Source organism: Podarcis tiliguerta (genome assembly GCF_965153285.1).
Source record: "Podarcis tiliguerta genome assembly, chromosome: 3".
In the NCBI taxonomy this organism is placed as follows: domain Eukaryota; kingdom Metazoa; phylum Chordata; class Lepidosauria; order Squamata; family Lacertidae; genus Podarcis; species Podarcis tiliguerta.
In genome coordinates, this window is record NC_139536.1 from 118,996,498 (window position 1) to 119,024,479 (window position 27,982).

General features: G+C 44.5%; 1 protein-coding gene across 2 annotated transcripts in view; it reads right to left on the reverse strand.

The window, feature by feature from the left end:
* Positions 1-27,982, reverse strand: part of COL4A2 (collagen type IV alpha 2 chain) — a 171,778-nt gene that overhangs the window by 130,352 nt on the left and 13,444 nt on the right. The gene's annotated exons all lie outside the window — the stretch shown is intronic.

Below are 27,982 nucleotides of genomic sequence, written 5' to 3' on the forward strand. Positions count from 1 at the left end.
CATTGAAACAAAAATGTTTTAAAGTGTGTGTGTGTGTGTGTGTGTGTTTGCCAACAAAAAAGAGAGAAGACAATTGGAAGCTGCAGCAGCCTCTGTTGCTGAATGAGAAGTGGTTAAATATTCTAAAAGAAAAGACATCACTGAAAATTTAATCAGCCTTACAAGCAGTAAAGTTATGTACACTGTATCCCTGCTGGATACACTGGTATGAGCTACATGTGTGCTTGGAAAGAAGAGCAAGATTAAACAGAACAATATTTCTGCAGATGGGAACAGAGCTTACCATTTATGTACAAACAACTCAAAGAATGTGAAACTGCAAGTGACGCCTGAATGCTTTTCTTAGTGAAAAATGGGAGCTCATCTTATTCATCGAAAGATTTTTGTTGCAATGCAAACTTTGAAACTATGCATTGCAAAGCAAAGGACAATACATCCTTCCTCTTCCAGGTTCACATAAACCTGTTGCTCCAATGTATTATTTCTTACCTAGTATACTAGGGTTCTCAGCAAACTACAGGCAATTCTCCTAAAGCCAGTTGCAAAGATTTTAAGGTTTTTTTCAATCTAATTTTGTCAAAACAAAACATAGGCCAGTATCAATAATACAATACATACAGAGATGTACCATGTCTATATTTAACTGCTCTTTGCTTACATATCTATGATTGTCCCATCTGCTTAACTCAGAAAGGTCCTAAGACGAATTACATCATTAGCTTCACACAACAGGAAACTAGGAAGTCTGGACACTCTTCCCTACATGGTGCTTTGAGACAGGTCTATTTATAAACTACTTTGCATCTGACTATTGTAGTTCACCCACCTGCACAATTTGGCTATTCTATGGAGTTTTCAGTTTTCACATATAATTTACAATTCATTTGCTCTTATTATGTACACATATGTACATACATACATCATACTGTACAGCTCAGATACTGTTTTTGGATGATGCAGAAATTTTCTGCAGTACTTTACTTCAAAAGCTGCATAAACATTGTTTCAGAACTGCAGTGGGTCTTGCGGTTTACTTTGCAAACAAAACGTTCTTATCAAAGTACAAGCTAACATACTGAGATTATAAACATCCAAATAGTCAACTTCCTTTAGCAGACTCAAACAATATCATCTTGTCGGTTCACATCCTCTCTCATTACGTTCCAAGCCGAAGTGCTTAACAGATTCAGGAAATCTCTGTTCTGGGAACAAACAGAAATATTTGAAGACCTACATTGTAGTGCACCAAAAATACTGTTGCTTGTTTGCAAACATGGTGCAAATATTACCAAAAAATGTGAGCATTTCTCACTGAAATTTAGAATATCAAGAAAGTAATTATTTTTAAACAGCCACATGATCTTCTTTTGGATTATTTATATTATTATAATTATGTAGATATGCTTTTAGACTTAGGGCACGTACACATTAGTGACTCAGAAAGTAGCTGTCATTCCCCCCTGCTGTGTTTCAAGCTGTGTTTTGAGTTGCTGTACATGAAAGGGAATTTCCGATCTCTCTATATCCTTTTAGGACTCAATTTAGGACTCCATTTTGTTTGCTAAAACCAGTGCTATTTTTTCTAGAAAAAGAGGTGCCAGAACTCACCATGAAACTCCCTTGTTCTCTTATAATGGTGCGAACTCCCTCTGCGCTCCGGGGGCTTCAGGCAGCTATCCGCAAGCCTTCGGAGTGCAGCAGGTGTGCACCAACCCCTCTCGCTCTCCAGGCTTCACTTCGCTGGAGAGGTGCTGCACAGTTTTCCCTCTCTGCGCAGCGCCCCTTCAGGGAAGCGGGAGGAGAAATGGAAGGGGCTCCTTTTCTCCTGCCGCTTCTCTGAAGGGGCGCTGAGCAGAGAGGGGGAGAATTTTTTCCCCCCTGTTCTCTCCCTCCTATGGTCTGGTGCGTCCTATAGAGAGAAAAATATGGTGCTGGGCGGTTGTCACCTTGAGGAGCAGACAGAGAAGGCAGTGGTGGCTGGCGGCAATTCTCAATGGCAAGAAATAGCTTGCCATCCCAAGGATTATCCAGGACTATGGATGGATGGATACTCAGTTTCTTAAAGTGAGCACTTTGTTTTTTTAATGAAACAAACCAGGAGACCCCAGCAGAACGCCTTGTGCAAAGTGCTTCTAGGTTTGGCGGCTGTTGTTTTTAAGCGCATGTTGTAGGGGAAAAGGGAAATGATGGCCAGCACGTTGAGCCTGTGCCTTTCTCTCTCTGTTTCTCATCCGAAAGGGGAAGGAGCAGGAGGCAGGGAGAGCAGTCTCTCTCTAACCGGCCAGGATGATGGCGAAAATAAATACTGCCGTTGCCACCGCCCCGTTCATACGCTCCCCTCCCCGGGACCCCACGACAGACGAGCGCATGAGAGGGGAGCATATGAATGGGGGTGGGGGCAGCGGTATTTCTTTTAGACATCATCCTGGCTGCTTAGAGAGAGACTGCTCTCCCTGCTTCCTGCATTCCAGGGGGGGGGTCTGCTGCGATGGCACCCTGCCAGAATAGTGGTGCCGTGGGCGGCCGCTGCCTCTGCAAGCCCGTTCCTCCGCCAGTGGAGAGAAGGTGAAATGAGTGTCTAGCAGCTCCCCTCTAGGGCCCAGTGTGTGAACCCCGGAAAAACTGATCAATCACCAAATGATTTACATCTATGGAATATATTCCATTTCAATTGCTACATATATTTGCAAACAGTATGTATAATAACCTGACAACTCAGGAATTTACTACGTCATAGAACTTCGAACGGTAGACTTGGACAACAGCCTGGACTGCAAGATAACAGTAAGCCACGAAATGCTGCGCTGGCAACAGACAAGGGAAATACACACATACACAAACTAAGCTGTGCTTGTCAGATTAAAGGATACATGACTGTTCAACATGACTGAGAATTGATTAGCCAGGGACTGGAGACTTTGAGAGTTTAAGATCGGAATGTGGAAGTTATGAGAATCACAAGAAGGCAGAAATATAACTATGTGAGATGATTCTTCAGAGATCCAGAATATGGGAAGTCTGTTTGAAATTTAATAATTAATAATTTGGATTGTAATTTGTTTTTGTTTTGTTTTTTCTTGAATTGGATTATGATTTGATCTGATTTGTTATTAATTGGATGTTCTTAATGGAAAATTAATTTAATTTATTTTTTTAAAGAGAGAGTTGCAGTTTTAATCTGAAATCTTAGGTAAAGTACTGAGCGCACAACTCAGAAACTGCTTGCACTGATGAAACTCCCTGTTGCAAAATGTGCCCAGAACAATGGGAGTTTTGAACACTGTTGCTGTGGTTGTTGTTGTTGCTGCTGCTATTATTAATTAATTAAATTTATATACCGCCCTAAACCCACAGGGATTCATATACTTAATTCCTCACATAAAGTTATGAGCCCAGAGGGAATTAAATCACAGAAAGTGGAAGGTTTTGTGGTGATTCCAGTGATAAATGTTTTACGGAGTTTTTCAGCTTTTGAGGCTTGAGTTTCAAAGTGCAAAAGATAGAATCCCCCAGCCTCCTCCGAAACCAGGGAGAAGCTTCCCAGGCAAGAAAATAAAATGTACTGAAGAGGTAAAAACTTAACTATACAAAATGTAGTTTGGAGGTTTATAATAGATCTTATAACAGACCTTGCAGTTTTTGCTGTCACCTGATCATTGTGATCTGCGAAAAGAAAAGACACAATAGCAATGGTTGGGTGACCTGGTATAGACAGTAGTAGAGGGGTAATAACCTCATTCCTCAAGTGGCAAGGCAAAGTTTCATTTTTGTTCTTTTTGAAAAGCTTTTTGGCAGTTTTTCATTTTATTTTTGGCATTTCTCTGTCAGCATTTTTGTTCTTTTTTGGGAATTTTTCTGTTTTTGATTTTTCAAATGAATAGCAAGAATTTAATCAGCCTAATGGCTATAGGACTAACTTAGTTGTATTTGAGGTTGGTTGGTTGGTTTTAAAAACAATCAAATGGTAAATAAATGTTAAGAAATAAATAAATCTTGAACTTGCAAAAGATTATGGGTGCAACACTGAAGATTCTATTTGCAAAGCACAACCTATTTTAATAGCTCATTTACATAGATAGTTTTAATTATATCACTGTTTAATAACGTTCCCCCATGTTTTTAGCTGTTTGTTTTATCTGTAAGCCACCTTGAGTCCCATTTCAGGCAAAAGACAGAATACTGTATAAATGAAGAATTAGAATAATTTATCTTGAATAAGCTTTAATTTAGCATTAACTAAATTAAAAAACTAAACTAAAACTAAATTAATTTAGCATTAATCATTTCATGTTTTCACATATTAGAGCAAGGATTTCCTATATTTATATGAAAGCACCCACTGCTCATCTCTAGGTCATTGAAGATGGAACATAACATAAGATGAACAGAACATTTTTAAACTTCTTGCTGTGTGATAGACATGGAATTCTCCAAAAGAATCTGTTTCCCAGCTGTTTCTAGCCAGGGTCAGTCAAACGGATGACTGAGTTCTGTTAGGGAAAACAAATAACTGTGCTGTGACACTAGGTCCCCAGCTGTTTTTATAGCTCTTTTGTGTATCAGCATTTTGATGTTCCCAATAAAATGCATAATAGAAAAAAACAACTTCTGGTGGTTGACCAATGTATGATGATAATTTCTTGATGGATTTTTAAAACTAGTTTTGATCTCTTGTCTTCTATGTAAGTTTGACATACAGTTTTGAACACCACCTTAAAATTAGTAGCTTTGCCTAAAATTCTTTGTGTTTCTTCTTCTGTACATCTTATTTGCGCAGGTCCCTGGGGAGGCAGGCAAAATGGGAACAGCTGCTGCCCCAGAGGGTGTGGTCCAGCTGCTGGAGCAGCATTATAAAGCCTGCCTGCCTAAGGGGGTGGGGCTGCTCCCAGCGGGGAGACACCAAAGGGGGTCATCCCTTGGGGTGACCCTTTGGGGGTGAGACAAGGGCAAGGGCCAGCCCCTCTGTGTTAATGTTATTAAGTAATTATTTAAATGTTTCTAGGTCTTCTAAATTGTTTTTAATCTGTAGTATTTTGAATTTTTGTTTGTTTATTTTTGTTTGGGGGTGGGATGGATGTTTGGTTGGGGCTGGGGATTGGTTTAATTTTAGTATGATTGCAAATTATTATTATTATTGGGGGGGTTGTTTCTACTGTTTTATTAGTCTGATGTATGATTTGTGTTCTGTTCTGAAGGGGAAAAGGTCAGGACTGCCTGGGAGTGGGCCCCAGCCAACAGAATGGCTGCGTCAAGTTCCACGGGGTGGGAAGTTGGATTCTGTGGGACACCCTCAGTGATCTCAGTGATCACAAGCAGGAGAAGGAGCTACGCTAAGACCAGACCATGTCATTACCAATGAGGCAGGTTTAGTTGTTGTTTGAAGACTATCCCTGACTCCAGGTCTGATCCTGACTTGAAGGATACTGGAATCAACAAGGGAGACCCACATGACCTTAAGGAGCTGTTGTGCAATGCCAGGTCAATGACTCACATGACGGCTGTCATCCATGACTTGATTGTGGATGGAGGACTTGACCTGGCATGTGTAACAGAGACTTGGTTAGATGAAGCAGATGGGCCTGTTCTTGCCGCTGCTGGTCCACCAGGTTTCTCTTACACACAGCAACCCAGGTCATATGGGTGTTGGGGGGGGGTTGCAGTCAGTAGCTTGCACCAGGCATCCTGTTGGGAAGACCCAGTTTTCTGACGGCATGTTCTGAAAGCTGGGCAATAGGAGCAGTATAGGATTCCTTTTGGTGTACTGACCTCCCCGCTGCACCAAGGATTCTCTGCCTGAGCTGCTTCAGGTCGTGGAGGATGTTCCCCCCCCCAACTTAATGGATCCAAATGGTTTCCCATGTTGATGTCCTTTCAGCTGATTCCCTAGTGGCCTTACCAGGGCTATCAACTGTCTAGCTCCAAAGCATCCTCTCCGATTGCATGGAGCCTGGACAGCCCTGTGGTTTCCCCCAGAGCTGAGAGCGATGAAACAACTGCTGAGACGGCTAGAGCACTGGTGGCGGGAAAACTCATTCTGAATCAGACAGGACACAGGTTAGAGCTCAACATCGAGCCTACCAAGTGGCAATAGTGACGGTGAAGAGGACTTTCTTCACCGCCTCTTTCACTTCTGCAGAAAACAGCAGCAGGTGGCTTGCAATCTAATAGAATTATCTTCACCATCGGGGCTTGGTAAGGCCCGCAATATCTCCTGCAATGATTTTGCAAAGTTTTTTTTGCAGATAAAGTCGCTCAGATTTGTAAAGAGGTAGACTCCAAGGTTTCCCAGTAGTGATGTATGATGTATGGAAGTGAGAGCTGGACCATAAAGAAGGCTGATCGCTGAAGAATTGACGCTTTTGAATTATGGTGCTGGAGGAGACTCTTGAGAGTCCCATGGACTGCAAGAAGATCAAACCTATCCATTCTTAAGGAAATCAGCCCTGAGTGCTCACTGGAAGGACAGATCGTGAAGCTGAGGCTCCAATACTTTGGCCACCTCCTGACAAGAGAAGACTCCCTGGAAAAGACCCTGATGTTGGGAAAGATGGAGGGCACAAGAAGAAGGGGACGACAGAGGACGAGATGGTTGGAAAGTGTTCTCGAAGCTACAAATATGAGTCTGACCAAACTGCGGGAGGCAGTGGAAGACAGGAGTGCCTGGCGTGCTCTGGTCCAGGGGGTCACGAAGAGTCGGACACGACTAAATGACTAAACAACAAAGACTCCAAGGTGGGAGAAGGGCCGGGGTGGGAGAGTCCTAGAGTCCTGTCTAGTCAAGTTACATAGGCTCAATTTCAATCTGTTACCTCTGAGGATGTGGACAGGCTACTTGGACAAGTTAAACTGACTGCCTGTCTCCTTGATCCTTGCCCATCCTGGCTTATAAAAGCGAGCCGGGAAGGGCTGGGCGATGGGCTCTGCTTCTCTCTGTGAGGGAGCCTTCCCAGACCCACTGAAAGAGGCGGTCATTAAACCGCTTCTTAAAAAAACATCTTTAGACCCAGCCAATTTGGCCAACTATCGCCCAGTCTCAAATTTACCATTCTTGGGCAAGGTGATTGAGCAGGTGGTTGCCGAACAACTCCAAGCACGCCTGGAGGATGAGGACCAGATCGTGACAACTCAAGGAAACTATTCAGCTCAGCCGGATAAGATATAATCAGGAATGTTGGGATACTCTACTTTCAGCTATCCTAACGAAAAAACATAGGAAATTTTGGAATAAAGAGGAGACCCAAACAATCATGGGTAGCCTTTGGAAAAAACAGCTTCATAATGCAAAATAAAATTATTTACTTAGACTTGAAAACTGACGCTGAATATGTTCATATTAACTGTGATGTGTTGTGGAGCAGAGAAGTGGACCATGAGACGGAGCAACATGAGCAGCTTAAGAACAACACAGCATGCACCATAACACAGAATGTTAGAAAAAATAGTAGTTGGATACAACAAAGATAAAAAAAATTATGGATGCTGTGGAAATGGACATCTGCAGGACATGTTGCAAAGGGCAATTTAGGCTGATGGACAAAAGCATTGTTAATATGGAAACCTTAAATTTCTATTGCTGGGATAGCTCAGTTGATAGAGCATGAGACTCTTAATCACAGTCGTGGGTTTGAGCCACATGTTGGGTAAAAGATTTCAGCATTGCAGGGGGTTGGATTAGATGACCATTGTGGTCCCTTCTAACTCAACATCCTGTGATAAAAGGATGTCACATAGAGGAGGGAGAAAGGTTGTTTTCTGCTGCCCCAGAGAAGCGGACACGGAGCAATGGATCCAAACTACAAGAAAGAAGATTCCACCTAAACATTAGGAAGAATTTCCTGACAGTAAGAGCTGTTTGACAGTGGAATTTGCTGCCAAGGAGTGTGGTGGAGTCTCCTTCTTTGGAGGTCTTTAAGCAGAGGCTTGACAACCATATGTCAGGAGTGCTCTGATGGTGTTTCCTGCTTGGCAGGGGGTTGGACTCGATGGCCCTTGTGGTCTCTTCCAACTCTATGATTCTATGATTCTATGATTAACAATCCTATGATTCTAAAAACAAAGGGGCAGCCACCTATGTGATGGGTGGGCTATCTAAAGCTAACAGTAGGGCATATGTGGTTGCAAAGAGGAAACAAGAAAGAATGATGGAGAGAACTTGGAAGAGGTCTATATCCAAAGATGGATGTGAGATGCTGCAAAAGAAAACAGAAGTAAAAATACAAAAGGGCTCTGCTAGGGGCGCCTTGGAAGATGGCCGACAATACCATCTCTCCAGCTCACTCGAGGTAATTAAGGGGCTGATATGGGAGTAATTCAGCCTCCCGTTTTTCTCCCCGGTGTAAGGGGAGATGCAGCCTCGTCCGCGGTTGCCCATAAATCACCTCCGAGTTCGAAAGAAGGAGGGGTTGAGGGCACTGGACGGAAAGCCCTCGAGCGAGTTCGGATCTCCCGGACGCTGTCTCCGAGTGCGACCCAAGTTGCGTTTCTTAAAATAAAAAATTGGAAATAAGAATCATCACACATGCTTCAAGCGAAGAAAGGGTTTTTTTCAGCTGCTAATTAAATCTGCCACTGAGAAGTTAAGAGTGATGAAGTGGACTGGAGATAACATCAAAGAATAACATCTATGCCTGTATGTTGAAACAGAATGGAAAGGGGGTGGGGAAACTTCCTCTTTTCTTATTACGATATTACCTAACAACCCCCCCCCCCCGAAGAACCATCAAAATGACCTAGAGCAAGTGAGATTGGAAAATAAGCTGTGCGGAAATGAAAATAACAAGTAAAGCCTTTGTTTGTTGGAATATCTGGGAAGAAAATAAAAGGCTCTCTGTGACGCAGTTTTCAACCAGGATCCGCCATTATGCACAAATACAAGATGGGTGACACCTGGCTTGAGAGCAGTACATGTGAAAAGGATCTAGGAGTCTTGGTTGACCACAAACTTAACATGAGCCAACAGTGTGACGCGGCAGCTAAAAAAGCCAATGCAATTCTGGGCTGCATCAATAGGAGTATAGCATCTAGATCAAGGGAAGTTATAGTGCCACTGTATTCTGCTCTGGTCAGACCTCACCTGGAGTACTGTGTCCAGTTCTGGGCACCACAGTTCAAGAAGGACACTGACAAACTGGAACGTGTCCAGAGGAGGGCAACCAAAATGGTCAAAGGCCTGGAAACAATGCTTTATGAGGAACGGCTAAGGGAGCTGGGCATGTTTAGCCTGGAGAAGAGGAGGTTAAGGGGGGATATGATAGCCATGTTCAAATATATAAAAGGATGTCACATAGAGGAGGGAGAAAGGTTGTTTTCTGCTGCTCCAGAGAAGCGGACACGGAGCAATGGATACAAACTACAAGAAAGAAGATTCCACCTAAACATTAGGAAGAACTTCCTGACAGTAAGAGCTGTTCGACAGTGGAATTTGCTGCCAAGGAGTGTGGTGGAGTCTCCTTCTTTGGAGGTCTTTAAGCAGAGGCTTGACAACCATATGTCAGGAGTGCTCTGATGGTGTTTCCTGCTTGGCAGGGGGTTGGACTCGATGACCCTTGTGGTCTCTTCCAACTCTATGATTCTATTCTATTCTATTCTATTCTATGAGACAGACTATGTTGCGAGATTAATAGCCATAGGGGGAGGGAAGCCTTTACTCTGTTATCATGTTTGTACTCTAAGATTCCAGGCACATCTCCTCCGGAAAGGCTAATTTATGGTGCAACTTGTCTGGGAAAATTAATGAGCAAACGCCTAGATTCTATTTCATCGGAGCTGGTAAAAAAATGGCGTCTGCCACTCGAGGAAGACTTTTGGATCAGCGTGTTAAGATTTACTGCAAACAAAAGACTTACCAGTTCTAAAAAAAAAGGGGGGAGCCTTATAAAGTTCACACAGAAGTATAATATTGTTTATTTTAACTCGCCTGTGGAAACAACTCAGAGGCTATTATGAAGAAAAAGGATAACATCAAGAAGATTGGAAGATGGGACTGGTGAACATTAAAAGCAGCACAAATATGAGATGATCGGACCCTACTGAACTCGAAGCATGGGAACCCCCAACAAAATTTATAATTTGGCAAAATATTTGGATTTTATGATTTGTATTGGTATAATTAGGAATAATTAATGTGATATGATTGGATTGTTTAAGGGAAAACTTAATAAAAAATATTATAAAAAGAAGTAAAAATACAAATGTAAAGTATTTTCAGGGCAAAATAAAAAGGAAAGGAAATCTGGAAATAGACTTGAAAAGTTAACATATACATAGAAGATAAAAGGTACTCCAAGCGCAAGAGACTGAGGGCATATTTACGTATTGCAAATCTTAAGAGATATTGCTGAATATTGATGTTAAAGATTGTTGTTCCCTCTTCTTCGAGGGAATAATATAGAGCCTGCTTTTCAAGCTACAGATCCCCAAAATGACTAAATATGTTTTTTTTTTAAAATAGCACAATGATTCCAAGCCAGATTGAAGTCCTGGATGATACCTTTCTAGAGAACATTACCAAATATTCAAAAAGGAGAGAGATAATGGTCACGGGAGACTTCAACTACCCCAATACTGTATCTGTTGAGACTGAAACTTGGTCAAGAACGTTAGGTCCAACAAATTCCTCCATTGCCTTACTGAAAGGAGAGATCACAGCAATCTGCAAGTATCTAAAGGGCTGTCACATGGAGGATGCAACAAGCTTGTTTTCTGTTGCTCTGGAGGGTAGGACTCGAACCAAAAGAAGGAATTTCTGACTAAACACCAGGAAGAACTTTCTGACAGTAAGAACTGTTAGATAGTGAAACAGACTCCCTCCACAGGTGGTGGGTTTGCCATCATTGGAAGTTTTAAGGCAGAAGGGTTTTTTTAAGCAGAAGGTCATCCACCATGGATGTTTTAGTTGAGATTCCTGCATTGGAGAGGGTTGGAATAGATAACCCTTGGGGTACCTTCCAACTCTACAATTCTATGTTTCTTTGATTCAGATGTTTTCATTGGGAGCTTTCATTAATCACCACTGAATATACATAGACTAGATATAGGCACATTCTACAGACATACGTAATTCGCAGACATTATAAAGGGGAAAGTCTACAATGCAGTCATACCTCATGTTACGTTTGCTTCAGGTTGCACGTTTTCAGGTTGTGTCCTGCAGCGACCCGGAAGTACTGGAAAGGGTTACTTCCGGGTTTCGCCGCTCACGCATGCGTAGACACGGAAAATGATGTCACGCACATGCGCAGAAGTAGCGAATCGCGACCCGCGCATGTGCAGACGTGGGTTGCATTCTTTCCAGGTTGCGAACGGGCCTCCGGAATGGATCCCGTTCCCAACCAGAGGTACCACTGTATATGTTGCTGTACGGCACACATTAATTTAATGTACAAGTGGTCATAGTATAAGAAACCCAGGACGAAAGGAAGAGCACATAGTGAAAACCTCTTTCTTCCATCTGGTCCATTAGGCCATACAAGGTGATGGTGGATTTAGTATCTGGGTTTGGCTCCCATCAGGCTGAAATTCCAAAACAGACAGATGTTAAGAGAATCTTAATAATGGTTCCCACAATAGTTATTTCTTGTCCCTTTTAAGTATATTAAGCAAATAAAAGCTGTATAGAAACAAACACCTAAAATCTGAAGTGTGTAAGTGCAATGCTTCATCTGGTATAACTTCATGACTTTATATTTTTAATATAATAATCTTCTTTTCCTTTTAAATGTATCTGCTTTTTGTGTTTTAACTTTTTGTGTTTTTACTGTACACCACCTGAAGATGACTGTATAGAAGGCAATCAGTAAATTAAAAATACTGTTAAAAACAGCTAGGGACTTCCGCTGCATGTGAAGACAGTCTCCAGCGGATTTAGCAGACAAGACCAATAGTGGGTCTAACAGTCAAGAAAGCATTTCCGCACATGCTGTAGAGGGCAGTGAGGGACAGGTGGGGCTCCTTAACCTGGGAAGGTAGCCCATTTAGGAGAAAGAAAACTCTGACGCTAAACCCCCTCTGTCTTTGGGAGAAGAAAAGGCTAAGGCGGTTGGATGCCTTGCCGCCTTCTTCCGACAACTCATATTGCTCTGTTTTCCTTTAGACCCCATCAGCAAGGCTGAGAGGAGGTCTTGTCATCTAGGCAGCCCAGAACTTCCATACACACTAGCCAGGCTTGTACCCCGGGAAGGTCACTTCAAGGTTGCAAATGCAGCAGTTTGACTTCACCCCTGGAGGCACACTCCACTGTCTCTCAGGACAAGAACTACTAAAAATATACAGTTCAGGTTAACCTGAAACCAGGAATAACCTAGAACTTGTGAGATGAAGAATCGCAGAACTTCTGAAATGTTACATTTAGACTGAGGAACAAACCTGTCATCAACCACAAGGTTTACAGGGCCAGTCACTCTCTCAGCTCAACTTCATGAAATGAGTTTCTAGGCAACTTGAAAGATATATATATCTCAACTTGGCCGAGTCCATATGATAAATCTACAACAAAAGTGTGTAAATGCAGGTATAGAATCATAGAGTTGGAAGAGACCACAAGGGCCATCGAGTCCAACCCCCTAGTACTAACAGTTTGGGGAAAATCCATCATGCCTGCATGTATCACCTTAGAGATGGGAATCAGACAAGACATAATGGCCTACCTAATGAGGTCGATGCGGGTGGCACTGTGGGTTAAACCACAGAGTCTAGGACTTGCCGATCAGAAGGTCAGCAGTTCGAATCCCAGCGACGGGGTGAGCTCCCATTGCTCCTGCCAACCTAGCAGTTTGAAAGCACGTCAAAGTGCAAGTAGATAAATAGGTACCACTCCAGGTGGGAAGGTAAACAGCGTTTCGGTGCACTGCTCTGGTTCGCCAGAAGCGGCTTAGTCATGCTGGCCACATGACCCGGAAGCTGTATGCCGGCTCCCTCAGCCAATAAAGCGAGATGAGCGCCGCAACCCCAGAGTCGGCCACGACTGAACCTAATGGTCAGGGGTCCCTTTACCTTTTTAATGAGGTCGATGAGATGAGCATATTTGAACTACAGAATACATAATCTGGCAGATCCATAAATAAGCAATGAAAAATGGGTAAAGACAGAACTACTTCACTCGAACAAGTGGCATAGTCTTCTCAAATGCATCACTTTAAAACTACTGTATGACATCTATACTTCTGTGGTTAACCAGAGAGGGTCGGTGGCATCTAGGGCAGAAGGGGAAAGCGTCCTATGACACGGTCCCCCGGGAACCGCATGGGATGGAAAAATATATTGCACACAGAAGAATGTTTGCTGTGAGCTATGAAGCACATTGGGAGACTGCTAGAATGCAAGTGGGGAAAACTCTATGGCTATGGTGAAACCAGATGAAAAACAAAGTATTTTCACACTGCCACCGTGTCCTTACAAAACAACACAACAGAACTGTTCTAAATAGCTTAGGGTCTACCCCAGGCTAGTTGGCTCCAAGTGTAAAGGAACCCTCAGAGGAATATTGTGAGATGTTTACTGAGTATTTTGAATGTAGCATTGCTGATGTTCAGATGTTTCTGGTGGCTTATCTGCTGAGACCTCTGGTCTGTGGCCAGCTGCTACTTAATGCCAAAAAAACCAAAGTGCTACACCAACAAGTACAAAATAAGCCCTCTGCAGCGCCACAAATCCAACTCAATGGTGTAACGTTGGAAAATGTCAATCACATCTCCAACCTAGGCAGTTATCTTTCCTAGGAAACACTGGCCTGCGAGCGCTCCAGTTGGAGAAAAAGCCTTTACCAAAGGTGTCATGGGCAAGGGAGAAATGTGCTAGGAGGAAGGCACACTTGGCAAATCCACACCGGGATCAATTCCCGCCCAGAAACCAATGTCCCCACTGTGGAAGGACGTGTGGATCCAGAATTGGCCTCCACAGTCACTTACGGACTCATTGTTAAAACCGTGTTTAAGGAAGACAATCTTACTTGGCTATGAGTGATCGCCAAAGAAAAAGACTTAATGCCAGAGACTCATGTGGGTCAGCCTGACCTAACACACGAGTTCACATACTCCATACAGCACCAAATTAGACTGAAGGTTGGGAATCACCAATGCCCATAGAAGAAGCAACTCCTTTACCAGAAAAGGTCTTGAGTTGAGGATCAAATTAGGAGGTTTGCATCTGCTTTGGGAGCAGACAGACGGATTGGAGCTGCTGTGGAGTATCCACCCCCCTGCTGTTCCACAGCCTCCCTGGCTGAGGTGTTTTCTAGCATGGTGTGGGAAGACCCCAAAGTGATATTCCTGCATTACTTCAGTATACACACAGAGGCTGCTATTGTGGCATTTTAAAGATTTAACATGTTTAAGCCCCCTTTTTGTCAGACCACTGTATGCACCTCATGAAGGTGGCTGTAGCCTGCCACAGTAACAAAACTGCAGTAGTTTAAGTCTGACACCTCCTTGTTGTTTTATTGTGATGAATCCCTAATACTGGAGCACCATCAGCTGTATTTACCCAAGAAAACACTCTTGAGTGGACGTGGCAGCCATCAAGGGAGAGAGGAAGGATAGTGATTACATTAAACTTTTGATGTCTCAAGAGATTCTCAAATTCCAGATATTAAAAGGAAGGTCTGCAGAATGCATTCACATTTACAAAGGTAGTTTGCCATGGTAAATGTGGCAGGATTTCAAGACTCAGCCATACAGGCACTTCTTCCAATAATTTTGATATACCGGTAATAGACATATTTAACTGTAACTGTAGTACGCATTGAAGCTGCAACATAACATATTGGGTTAAGAATATACACAAACACACACACCTATGTCAGTAGTGTCCAATTCACAATTGCTATTAAAAATGTGATATTTAAAATGTGCCACTGGTATGAATTGTGTATTAGTTCATGTGTTTCGGGGTTAGTAAAATGTGCGAATGAATGATTAAATATAATAATGTTGACAATATACACAATTCATTTTTTGCTTTATAAACTGCTCCTCCCAAAGCAACTAGACATTTTGTAGTTGTGCCCATAGCCTAGGTTTAAGAAGCCATTTGATGAATAGCTGAATTCTGGAAGATTCAGAATAGATAAAACAAAGTCATTCTTCATCCAGCAAAGAGTTAAACTATGGAACTTGCTTCCACAGGAGGCAGTGATGGCCACCAAGATGAGACAAATTCATGAAGAAAGCTATTGCTGGTTCCTAGCCATAATGGCTGTGCTCTGCCTCCATGGCCAGAGGCAGCAATGTATACCAGTAGCTGGAAACCACAGGAATAAAGAGGGTTCTTGTGCTCAGATTCTGCTTGCTGATTTCCCACTGGCATCTGGTTGGCCACTGTGTATACAGGATGCTGGACCAGATGGGCTTGATTCAGCAGGCTCTTTCTGTGTTATATTTATGTTCCTTGAAACTGCAGTTAGTGAAGACTACTGCATCATGATTGCTGACAGGAGTGAGAACCCTACTCGGGTACCTGTACTGGCTACTGATTTGTTACCATGCCAAATTCAGGATGTTATAAAGGCCTTAGTGGCTTCAAAACCATTTACTTGAAGGATCACCTAACTTCATACATTCCACCGGACTGCTTCAATCTCCACATTCACAAGTGCCACAAAATAGTAATTCTGAGCATATAAGGAATCAATCTTCCAATTTCTGGCTAGTGATATTAGACAGGCACCTTTGTGGTACCAATTTCAGTGTCTGCTATAAGCATTTTTTTTTTAAAAAAAATCCCACTCAAATATGTAAAGCTGACATGTATTTTAATGTGTACTTTTATCTTATAATATATATTAACCAATTTTATTTATAGTTTGAATTTTATGTTAAATTTTTAACTGTAAAGGTAAAGGGCCCCCTAACCATTAGGTCCAGTCGTGGCCGACTCTGGGGTTGCGGCACTCATCTCGCTTCCGGGTCATGTGGCCAGCATGACTAAGCCACTTCTGGTGAACCGGGACTGGCGGGAGCCTCGGAAACGCTTTTACCTTCCCGCCAGAGCGGTACCTATTTATCTACTTGCACTTCGTGCTTTTGAACTGCTAGGTTGGCAGGAGCAGGGACCAAGCAATGGGAGCTCACCACGTCACGGCGATTCGAACCGCCAACTTTCTGATCGGCAAGTCCTAGGCTCTGTGGTTTAACCCACAGCGCCACAATGTATACTTTATGTAGTAGCAGTATACAAACTTTTATTTTAATAAAATAAAAATAGGTCTACCTACCATGACCTAGCTTTCACTATTTTGACAGTAGAGTTTATAGATGCATTCAGACCCTAATCTATTCTTGTATTATTGAATGAAGACATCCAATTTTGGAGGCTGAGATTTCCATATCCAGATAAGATATTTGGTCAAAAAACTTCAAAGGGCAACTCCAGAATAAAACGGCTGAACTAAAATTTATTTAAAAGTTTGATTCTACTCCTTTTGTACTTGAGACCTGAGGTTTATATTCTACAATGTAAGTTACACATTGCCATAGCTGTCAAGCGTCCCTTATTTGGAGGGACAGTCCCTTATCCCAGCGCCATGTCCTGCTGCTGTCCCTTATTGATGGATGTCCCTTAAATTTCCCGGGTTTCAAAGGAAGCAGCTCCTCTCCCTCCCTCCCTGCCGGCCAGGGAGGAGGGAGGCTCCAACTCTGTTGCTTAGCTGCCCGGCCCGCCCCCCTCCGGCCTCCTCTCACCAGCCTCAGCCCCTGGGATCCCCTCCCCACCGGGACTGGCGGGAGCCTCGGACCCTTCCGTCGCCATCCTCCTCATGGCCGCCGAACTTAGCATCTCTGCCTGGGGCCTCCCCTCTGCCCGTCGCCGCCGCTCCAGCTCCTGCTAGGCCATACTGCAGCTGTGCCGCCAAAGGACCCGGATGAGATGGGCAGCCTGGCCTATGAATTGTTGAGGATCCTTGAGAGGAGAGCAACCACTGAGAAAGCAGTTCAGAGAAAGGAGGAAGAGGAGGAGGCGGAGGCATGGGCAGGTGTTCCAAGGGCTACAAGGGAAGGACCGCAAGCGCTTCTCCCATAGATTTGTAGTGGTAGACTAGAATAGATGGTCTGATCTGTGGGTTTACTTCGGGCGCTATTTCCCCCCCCCCTTCCTCCCGCCCCACCTGATGGAATTGAGAGCTGCAGATGGAGCACGAGAGAAAAGATACAGAACTGCAGCAGCATCTTCGTAGCTTGGACTTCGTTTTGCGCGAAAAGTGGTTGCTGCTTGTAGTTATTTAATTGCAGTGTTTCATCGGCTGGTGTCTTGAGCAGCAACCTCTGGAAGCAAAGGGCTAAAAACCAGCGCTTCTCTCCAAAATTATCTGGTCCCTTTTAACTTCGTATTTCATCTGATTGTCTAAAATCCCTTATTTTGGCTGCTGGTCCCTTATTTCCAAGGTTGCTGGTCCCTTATTTTCAAATCTGTAAGTTGACAGCTATGCATATTGCAAAGATAGGAAGACAATGATGTTGCTCATTACTGATGCAGTGAATAATTACTGCACCTGCAAACATTTGAGTTTTGCTTAGAAATGTCAGCATATATCTCTTGAAGGTTTGACCCCACTGTTAACATATCTCCCTCCCCCACTCACACACTTGTGGAATGAGTGGAATGTCAGGCAGTACCAGGTCGTAGGTCCCTTCTTTGCAGAAAATACCAGGAACGGAACCTACTGCCAGCTTTCCCTATGGTGTCTAACTTTGTTAACAAAACACCAAGCAGGATTTTTATGGCAGAAGTAGCATTAACAGTGGGGTAGGGTGGAAGAAGAAAGAGATGATCTGAAAAGAGTGATGAAGCTATGATGTTTGGGGCGACATGTATGTGTGGCAGGGAAGCAGAACAGACTGGGAAGGAAATGTGGGGCCAGAGGAGCATGTAAGTAGGCCTTGTGTGGCATGATGCTAGAGGACAGAATATCATACTGTCTAGGGCACACATGGGGGGATGCACAGTTGTGGGGCGATCATACAAAAAACTAGCCAGGGAGTTCCAGGGAGGTAGGGTATCTAAGGCAGATGGAGCCTTCCATCCTATATGATCCCAGATTGAGATAGGGAAGAAGGGAGCCCAGGAAAGCTATTATCGTACCTTCTTCTAACAATGAAATTCAATAGGAGCAAATGTAAGCTTCTACACTGAGGCAAGAAGAACCAGTGACACCAATATAAGATGGGGGGCACCTGGCTTGCCAGTAGTACTTGTGGAAAGGATCTAGTGGTCGTGGTGGACAACTTTAACTTGAGTCAACAGGGTGATGCAGCAGCAGCAGCAGCAGCAGCAGCAAAAAAACAACAACAAAAAACTAATGCTATTCTAGGCTACATCAACAGAAGTATAGCGTCCAGATCAAACCAAAATGCTTGTTTACAAAGCTATTGTACTACCAACCTTACTGTATGCTTGTGAAAAATGGACCACTTAGAAACAGCATCTAGTGAAGCCACTATCATTTGACATCATCTTCTTGCTTTAGACTCTGAAGCACAAGCAGCAGGATCTTGTAATACAACGTTTGACTCAACTGGTACTTCAAAGAAAACTCACACAAAAGAAGCAGAAAGACCTGACTCACTGCAGTCCTTCCATGTTCCTCTTTCCCTAATACTCTACACAACACATACTTCTCACATCACAACTTATTGTTTTATCTTTCACAGAGAATTAGGAGATAGAGTATTTGGGAAAGCCCAAGAGTGCATGCACAATGCTAACAGATTGCCTTGTGGGGAAGACTGGAGAGAAGGAAGAAGTTACAACCATGGTCTGTGCTACCAGCTCTCACAGCACCTGACTGCAGGAAGTGATTGTAGGATCTATAAAGAGGTTGAACAGATTTGGAAAGCATGCAATTAAATTTCTAAATAATATTACTAAGTAGCCTAGGATTTAAAGATGTAAACATTATGGCAAATAAAATCTCTGGCAAACGACCAGAAAAGATTATCCAATGTTGACAATGTATTAATGAGAGTACTCACTTAATATGACATCAATAATCACAGATAACAAGGGCTCTTGAAGTGAACCATTCACAGTGGGATCAGGTGTTAAACAGGGTTGTGTTATTGCCCCAACTCTATTTATTATTTTCATTGCCATGATCCTAAACTTTGTTGAAGGAAAACTCCCCACTGGAGTAGAAATCATAAATTGAACAGATGGAAAGCTCTTTAAAATGAGTAGGCTGAAAGCAAAGAGTAAGGTTACTGTAACTTCCATCATAGAACTTGAGTATGCTGATGACAACATAGTGTGTGGACACTCAGAGGGTGACCTCCAAACCATCCTAAATATCTTCACAGAAGCTTATAAAAAGCTTGGCCTATCGTTCAACATCCAAAAAACCAAAGTGCTGCAGCACCAAGCACCAAACAACCCCCCTGCAGTGCCACAAATCCAACTCAATGGTGTAACGTTGGAAAGTGTCAATTACTTCTCCTACCTAGGCAGTTACCTTTCCACAAGGGCTGATATTGATGCTGAAATCCAGCATCGCCTGAGCTCTGCAAGTGCGGCTTTTTCCCAACTGAAGGGCAGAGTGTTTGAGGACCAGGACATCCACAGGAAAACCAAAATACTTGCTTACTACCAACCTTACTGTATGCTTGTGAAACATGGACCACTTATAAACACCATCTCCAACTCCTCGAAAGATTACATCAACGGTGTCTCCAAAAATTTTTATACATCACTTGGGAAGACAGGCGAACTAATGCCAGTGTACTGGAAGAAGCAAAGATCACCCGTGTGGAATCGATGATGCTTCAACATCAACTTCATTGGACTGGTCATGTTGTGTGGATGCCTGATTATCGTATTCCAAAGCAACTACTCTATTCCGAACTTAAAAATGGAAAGTGTAATGCTGGTGGTCAACAAAAGAGGTTTAAAGACTTTCTCAAGGCAAATCTTTAAAAAATGTAGTTGAAACACCAATAATTGGGAAACACTGGCCTGTGAGAACTCCAATTGGAGAACAGCCTTTACCAAAGGCGTCATGCGCTTTGAAGACACTCAAACTCAGGACAGAAGGGAGAAATGTGCTAAGAGGAAGGCACGCTTGGCAAATCCTCACCGTGACCAACTCCCACCCGGAAACCAATGTCCCCACTGTGGAAGGACGTGTGGATTCAGAATTGGCCTCCACAGTAACTTACGGACTCATTGTTAAAACCGTGTTTATGGAAGACAATCTTACTCAGCTATGAGTGATCACCAAAGAAGAAGAATAAGTGTCCAGATAAAGAGAACTCATAATACCACTGTATTCTACCTTGGTCAGACCACACCTGGAATACTGTGTCCAATTCTGGGCACCACAATTTAAGAAGGATATTGTCAAGCTGGAAAGTGTGCGGAGGGCAACCAAAATAATTCATGGGTCTGGTAACTTAGCCTTAAGAGGAGCAGTTGAGAAAGTTGGGTATGTGTAGCCTGGAGAAGAGGAGACTGAGGAGATATGATAGCCATCTTCAAATATCTGAAGGGCTGTCACATGGAAGATGAAGCAAGGTTGTTTTCTCCTGCTCTGGAAGGTAGAACCTGAACCAATGGAATCAATTTATAAGAAAGGAGATTCTGACTAAACATCAGGAGGAAATTTCTGACAGCAAGTGCTGTTTGACAGTGGAATGGACTCCCTTGAGAAGGTGGTGGCCTCTCGTTCCTTGCAGGTTTTGAAGAAGATTGGATGACAATCTGCCATTGATGTTTTAGCTGAGACTCCTGCATTGCAGGGGGTTGGACTAAATCACCCTTAGGGTCTCTTCCAACCCTACATTTCTATGATTATATGAACACATACTTCCACAGATATTACTGACTGAACCTGCAATTATGCTTGAATATAAAGGAGACCATTTTGGAGCAGCAGAACATATTTCATTCCCAAGTGTTTGGTTATGTGGAGGAAGTTATTTTGCTACTTTACTTTTAAAACACACAAGTCTGTTAAGATTTCTAAACATAGTTCTAGGAAAATGTTTGGGCTGTATCCAGCAGACAGTATTGGCTGATGGCCCAAGGAAGAGCTGCAGGTTTCCCATGCTCTGAAACCCCCAACGTCCCGATTCTGAAGGGGAGTTACACATTCCAATCTACCCACTTCTTATTTTATAGCTCAGAGTAAGCCGCACTCAGGAGGATGTTCATTAACTCAATACACATGTGAATGGATTTCCTTTATTTCTTTTTTGTGCCTTTGTTCAGGGAGATGCAGACTTTTAAGTACTTACAACTAGTTACCACCATGCTACTTCCTCTATAAGGGGGTGAGTTTGTGGCCACGTAAGCCAGGGCACAGCAATGTAGCCATATGAAACACAACCACTCCAAAGCCTGCCACACACCACCACCATAGAAACAATTTGTGGGATGCTATGTTGCTCCTTATAATTCTGTCCAAAATTAAATTTGCTGAACTTCCAATAGCTAAGAGGCATGAAACATGAAGAATACTGAACTGAGGAACCAAAGGTTACAAGACTGGAAAGTGAGGAGCTAACTGTGGGGTGTCTTTTCTCTTTGTAAGTTTTGAAACTCTCAGATGAAAACAGTTTTTTAATGTTTATGATTTTTCAAGTAGATCACACTTTAACAGGGAGTAAGTCAACTTCCTGCAAGGAAAAGAACCTTGGCCTCCTGGGGCACTACATTTCAGACACTTACGGAAAGTTCTCTCTCAGGGTCCTTGTAAGAAACTGTTCTAGTACAAAATGTGTGCATGTTTTCGTTTCCTACACATGTGTATTACCAATACAGATAAATAATTCCACATGTCCTGTGAAGCTGAGAGTAATCCTCCATTAAGGAGGGATGAAAGCCACAGGTCCAGCAGAATGAGGCACTATAGATGGAAATAAGTGTTCTAACGGATTAGGTCAATGTTCTAGAGAGTCCAGCATTCTGTCCCTCATCCTGGGACAGCAGCTCCTGCCCCTTTTGACACTCCACCAACTAGGATCTGGAAGAATGTGGCATGCTCTGTATAGCCATGGATGGCCTTATTCCCCATGGATTTGTCTAATCCAATTTGGCTTTTAAAGCCATGGCACCTTTTTAAGCTCTAACATCTGGTAGTTTAGCTTAGTGGAAAGAAGGCTTGGGAAGGAAAAGTGGAAGGAGAAGAAAACCTTGAGACAGAGCAATGGTTCCCACATTGGTTTCTGGTATTCAGCCAGCAGTTTCAAATCCCCTGGAATGCATTCCACTTCAGGGCTAAGAGAGAACTCACCACATATCTGCGCTTTCTAATATAGTGCCAGAGCTCTTCCTTCACTTTTCCTCCCCCTCCCCATGCCTTTGATTTATGTGTCCATGAGGTTTGCTAATCCCACCTAATAAAGCTTCAGACCTGCGAAGGATGGCTGGGGTTGTTACTTCATCAGTTGGCAAAACCTCCCATTTCCGCAGGGCAGGGAATCACCAGGTTCTAATCAGAAGAGACAGTGCCTAGGAACAATTACATCCACTGTCCAGCCATTTCTCCATTTGAGAGTTAATCAGGCCTCCCTCAACAGGACCATTAACCAAGCGAACAGGAAAAACTCCCCATCATGGCCCATCAGTCTTCAAAGATGGACCATTCCAAATGTCCCTTAATCCCAGGAGAGTTTCAGAGTCCTTGAGTCCATTACCCAGCAGGTAATATCTGCCCCATGACAAAGAAGTTATATAAACTCCACATTATCTTCCTCTGTTGTGAGCAGATGAACAAACCAAGAATCCTACTGTGTAAGGCTAGATATAATTTGAGAAAAACCATGAAATTTTGAGCTGTACCAAAAAAAGATGGCTTTCATGTGAATATGAAAGTCCCCTAGGATCCCTGTTCCTTCTTGAACCCAACACCATACACTCAACGTTAGGAGACTCCCCAACAAAGTATCCGGTTATGTCAGGGAATTGGAAGCTGCCGAAGAGCCGAGGGGGGAGAGAGACAAGTACAGAGAGCCTACGTCGTTAATCAGCAGCTTCTCATCCTTTCGGATTGCAGTCGGGAAGCCACTGTTTCCAAGCCTTCATGCATCACGTGCTAGGGCCGTTGCTGTACCGTAACTGCGTCTGCTTCTTGGACGACATGCTGGTGTACTCAGACAACGAGGAACAGCATGTAAAGGATGTGTGTCAAGTCCTGAGCAGACTCAAGAAGCATCGCTTGTGGGTGAAGCTGGAGAAGTGTCGTTTCCACGCGAAAGTGGTGGAGTTCCTGGGTTACAGGTTGTCAGACAAGGGCGTGGCCATGGATCCGGAGAAGGTGAAGGCTGTGGTTGAATGGGAGAGCCCCAAGAACCGGAAAGACGTTCAACGTTTCCTGGGTTTCAGCAACTTCTACAGGAAGTTCATCAAGAACTTCGCAAAACTGACGGCGCGCATAAAGGACTGTCTTAGTGCTAAGAAAAAGTTTGTCTGGACTGAGGAGGTGCAAAGGGGGTTTGAGGAGCTTAAGAGAGTCTTTGCATCAGAGGAGCAGCTGCTGCACGTCAACCGCGAGCAACCGCTGCGAGTTGAGACAGATGCCTCGGATCGGGCGATAGGGGCAGTGTTGCTACAACCAGATGGAGAAGGGGAGTGGCGGCCATGTGCTTTTTTTTCTTGGAAGCTGAAAAAGCCGGGGCAGAACTACACTATCTACGATAAGGAATTGTTTGCGATCGTTACTGCGTTCAAGCAATGGCGACATTTCCTGATCGGGGCGAGGCACCAAGTTTTGATGTGTACGGACCACAAGAACTTGGAGTACTGGCGTACGGCGCGGGTGCTGTGCCAGAGGCAGATACGTTGGGCGGAGTTTTTTGTCGGCTTTAACTTTAAGATTGAATACGTGCCAGGGGAGCAGAATGCGAGGGCGGATGCGCTGTCTTGCAAACCGCAGTACGTGGGAGAGGAAGGGCTGCTGATGAGGCTGCTCAGAGAATATAGAATCATAGAATAGAATAGAATCATAGAATCATAGAGTTGGAAGAGACCACAAGGGCCATTGAGTCCAACCCCCTGCCAAGCAGGAAACACCCTCAGAGCACTCCTGACATATGGTTGTCAAGCCTCTGCTTAAAGACCTCCAAAGAAGGAGACTCCACCACACTCCTTGGCAGCAAATTCCACTGTCGAACAGCTCTTACTGTCAGGAAGTTCTTCCTAATGTTTAGGTGGAATCTTCTTTCTTGTAGTTTGCATCCATTGCTCCGTGTCCGCTTCTCTGGAGCAGCAGAAAACAACATTTCTCCCTCCTCTATGTGACATCCTTTTATATATTTGAACATGGCTATCATATCCCCCCTTAACCTCCTCTTCTCCAGGCTAAACATGCCCAGCTCCCTTAGCCGTTCCTCATAAAGCATTGTTTCCAGGCCTTTGACCATTTTGGTTGCCCTCCTCTGGACACGTTCCAGTTTGTCAGTGTCCTTCTTGAACTGTGGTGCCCAGAACTGGACACAGTACTCCAGGTGAGGTCTGACCAGAGCAGAATACAGTGGCACTATAACTTCCCTTGATCTAGATGCTATACTCCTATTGATGCAGCCCAGAATTGCATTGGCTTTTTTAGCTGCCGTGTCACACTGTTGGCTCATGTCAAGTTTGTGGTCAACCAAGACTCCTAGATCCTTTTCACATGTACTGCTCTCAAGCCAGGTGTCACCCATCTTGTATTGCTGCCTCTCATTTTTTTTCCCCAAGTGCAATACTTTACATTTCTCCCTGTTAAAATTCATCTTGTTTGTTTTGGCCCAGTTCTCTAATCTGTCAAGGTCGTTTTGAAGTGTGATCCTGTCCTCTGGGGTGTTAGCCACCCCTCCCAGTTTGGTGTCATCTGCAAATTTGATCAGGATGCCCTTGAGTCCATCATCCAAGTCGTTGATAAAGATGCTGAATAAGACCGGGCCCAAGACAGAACCCTGTGGCACCCCACTAGTCACTCTTCTTGCAAAATATGATTTTGCAAGGCAAAAGATGGGGGATTTAAGGCAAAAGGGGAGTGCCGAGGGTGGTTTTGAGGTGAAAGGAGGGCTTCTGTACTATAGGGGGGCTTTGTATGTCCCAGGTGAAGCCCTCAGGAACAGGATCCTCAAGCAACTTCACGACAGCTGCACGGTGGGACATTTTGGACAACACAAAACCATGCTACTGGTTACCAGGGAATTCTGGTGGCCCAAAGTGAGGGAGGATGTAAGGGAATATGTGAGAGGGTGTGACACTTGCCAAAGGGCCAAAGGGGAAAGGGCGGCACCAGCAGGTTTGCTGGAACCTTTGCCCACACCAGGAAAGCCATGAGAGGTGGCGGCGGTGGATTTTATCACTGATTTGCCCAAGACTAAGGGTAAAACAGCAATCATGGTGGTGGTGGACCTCCTAACCAAGATGTGTCATTTTGTGGCTTGCTCAAATGCCGTGATGGCGGAAGAAACAGCCAAGCTGTTCGTTGAGCACGTGTTTAGGCTACATGGGATGCCCGCCCGTGTGGTTTCGGATAGGGGGACTCAATTCACCTCACGGTTCTGGCGCAAGCTCATGAGTTTGTTGCAAGTAGAGGTGAGTTTCACCACGGCAAGGCATCCTGAGACCAATGGGCAGGTGAGAGGGCAAATGCTGTTTTACAACAGTACTTGAGGTGTTACATCAGTCAGAGACAGAATGACTGGGTGGACAAACTAGCTCTAGCAGAGTTTGCTTACAATAATGCGGAAAACGTGTCCACAGGGATGACTCCGTTCTTTGCTAATCACGGGCACCACCCCAGGGCTTTCCTGGGGAGGGGGGAGGAGTCATGGAGTGTGCCTGCAGCAGAATGCTTTGCGGAAGAAATGGAGGCGATCCACCTACAGCTTCAGTTGAACTTGGAAAGGGCTAAGGAGGTCTACAAGAGGGAGGCCAACAAGCATTGGCGGCCAGGGGAAGTCATCCGGGTTGGGGATAAGGTGTGGTTGTCCACGCAAGCGTTGCCCTGGAAAGGAGGTTGCAAGAAACTCAAACCCAGGAGGGTGGGGCCTTTTGAGGTAATCCAGCAAGTCAATCCGGTGGCATTTAAATTAAGGTTGCCCGAGAGCATGAGGATCCATCCGGTGTTTCACAGGTCACTGCTGTCCCCCTGCGGGTGGCGCTGTGGGTAAAACCTCAGCGCCTAGGATTTGCTGATCGCATGGTCGGTGGTTCGAATCCCCGCGGCGGGATGCGCTCCCGCCGTTCGGTCCCAGCGCCTGCCAACCTAGCAGTTCGAAAGCACCCCCGGGTGCATGTAGATAAATAGGGACCGCTTACCAGCGGGAAGGTAAACGGCGTTCCGTGTGCTGTGCTGGCTCGCCAGATGCAGCCTGTCACGGTGGCCACGTGACCCAGAGGTATCTGCGGACAGTGCTGGCTCCCGGCCTATAGAGTGAGATGAGCACACAACCCTAGGGTCTGGCAAGACTGACCCGTATGGGCAGGGGTACCTTTACCTTGCTGTCCCCCTACAGGGAAGGGGGGAGGAGGCAGGGTAGTGGGGAGGGGGAACTCCCACCACCCGAAATGGAGGAAAGTGCAACGAGGTTACGGAAATACTGGATTCTCGCTGGAGTGGGGAACAGTTAAGAGTATCTGGTGGCGTGGGAAGGGGCCCCGAGTTCAGAGAATACCTGGGTCCCGGAGAACTGTATCACTGACGAGGGTCTAGTGGAGGAATTCCACAATTTCTTCCCTGACAAACCCAAACCCTGGGGTAGGTTTTTTCAACAGACGGACGATGAAGAGGATTTCGAGTGATTCCTACCATCTGACGAGGAGGAGGAAGAAGTGGAAAGCGTCTATTGGGGAACATGGGGAACTGCGGGTTTGAGGGAGGATTGGAGGGTGGTTTTTGAAGATACGGATGATGAGGAGGGAAGTTTTCCCAGTTTCACCCCCACCACCCCGGGGAAGGGAGAAATGGGGACGGTTGATTCTCCTGAACGGGAGGGGGCCTTTGAGAAGGGGGTGGATGTCAGGGAATTGGAAGCTGCCGAAGAGCCGAGGGGGGAGAGAGACAAGTACAGAGAGCCTACGTCGTTAATGAGCAGCTTCTCATCCTCGTCAGAGGAGGAAGCTGGGAGGGGGGAGGCAGTGCCAGGAACTAGCCACTCACAAAACAGAGGAAGCAGGGGGTGGGGACTGAGGAGATGGGGCTGCTGGGGAAGGCGTAAAAAAAGTCAGACGACTCATCTGACCCTTAAGAGATGGATGTGTGTTTTGAACTCTTGTAACTGCTTTGAAGTTTCAGCAATAAATCTTTTGTACAGAGATGGCTGTGTGCCCGGAGCCTTATCTCAGCTAGCTTGTCAGCACAAACCCTTACAGGTTAGCACAATGGATCACGAGAACAGCAGGTTCCCCTTTCCCAGTCATCAAGTTTTGGCTGCCTGCTGAGCTGAGTACCCAGATAGACACAACAGGGACCCCTACACCTGGCAAGTCAACCTGGTGCATAGTGAGAGGGCTGAATGCAGCAGCTGGAGTTAGACTTCTCATTCACCTGCTTAGCATTTACCAGTAGCAGCTTAAGACTCACTGAGTCTTGACATGGCTCTAAAGGTTCCCACAGCTGGAAAAAACACTGACACAATGTCTTTTCTCCCCTTCCCTATACCAGCTTGTTCCTCTTCACCACCATATCATATAGTCCTATGAAATATTTAGAAATAAAAGCCGACTTTGAGCTGAAACAGGATGGACTGCCTGAAAGGCTCTCTGCTTCACCCCATGGGACATAATGCAATATATTTATTTATTAAATAAATAAATAAATAAATAAGCAAGCCCCTGCAGAAATACAAGATAAAGGAAATGTTAGGCATTTTACATAACTCCTCATATCTGTGATAAATGATTTTGGGAACAGTGGCAGGACAGCAAACTCTGACTTGCAGATGAGTCTGGATTTACAAATCTCAGTGACCTGTGAATGACTACATCCCAATCCAATGCTTGGTATCTCAATACTAGCCTTTTATATAATAGAGATGAACTTGACAAATTGAATTCCTCATTGGAG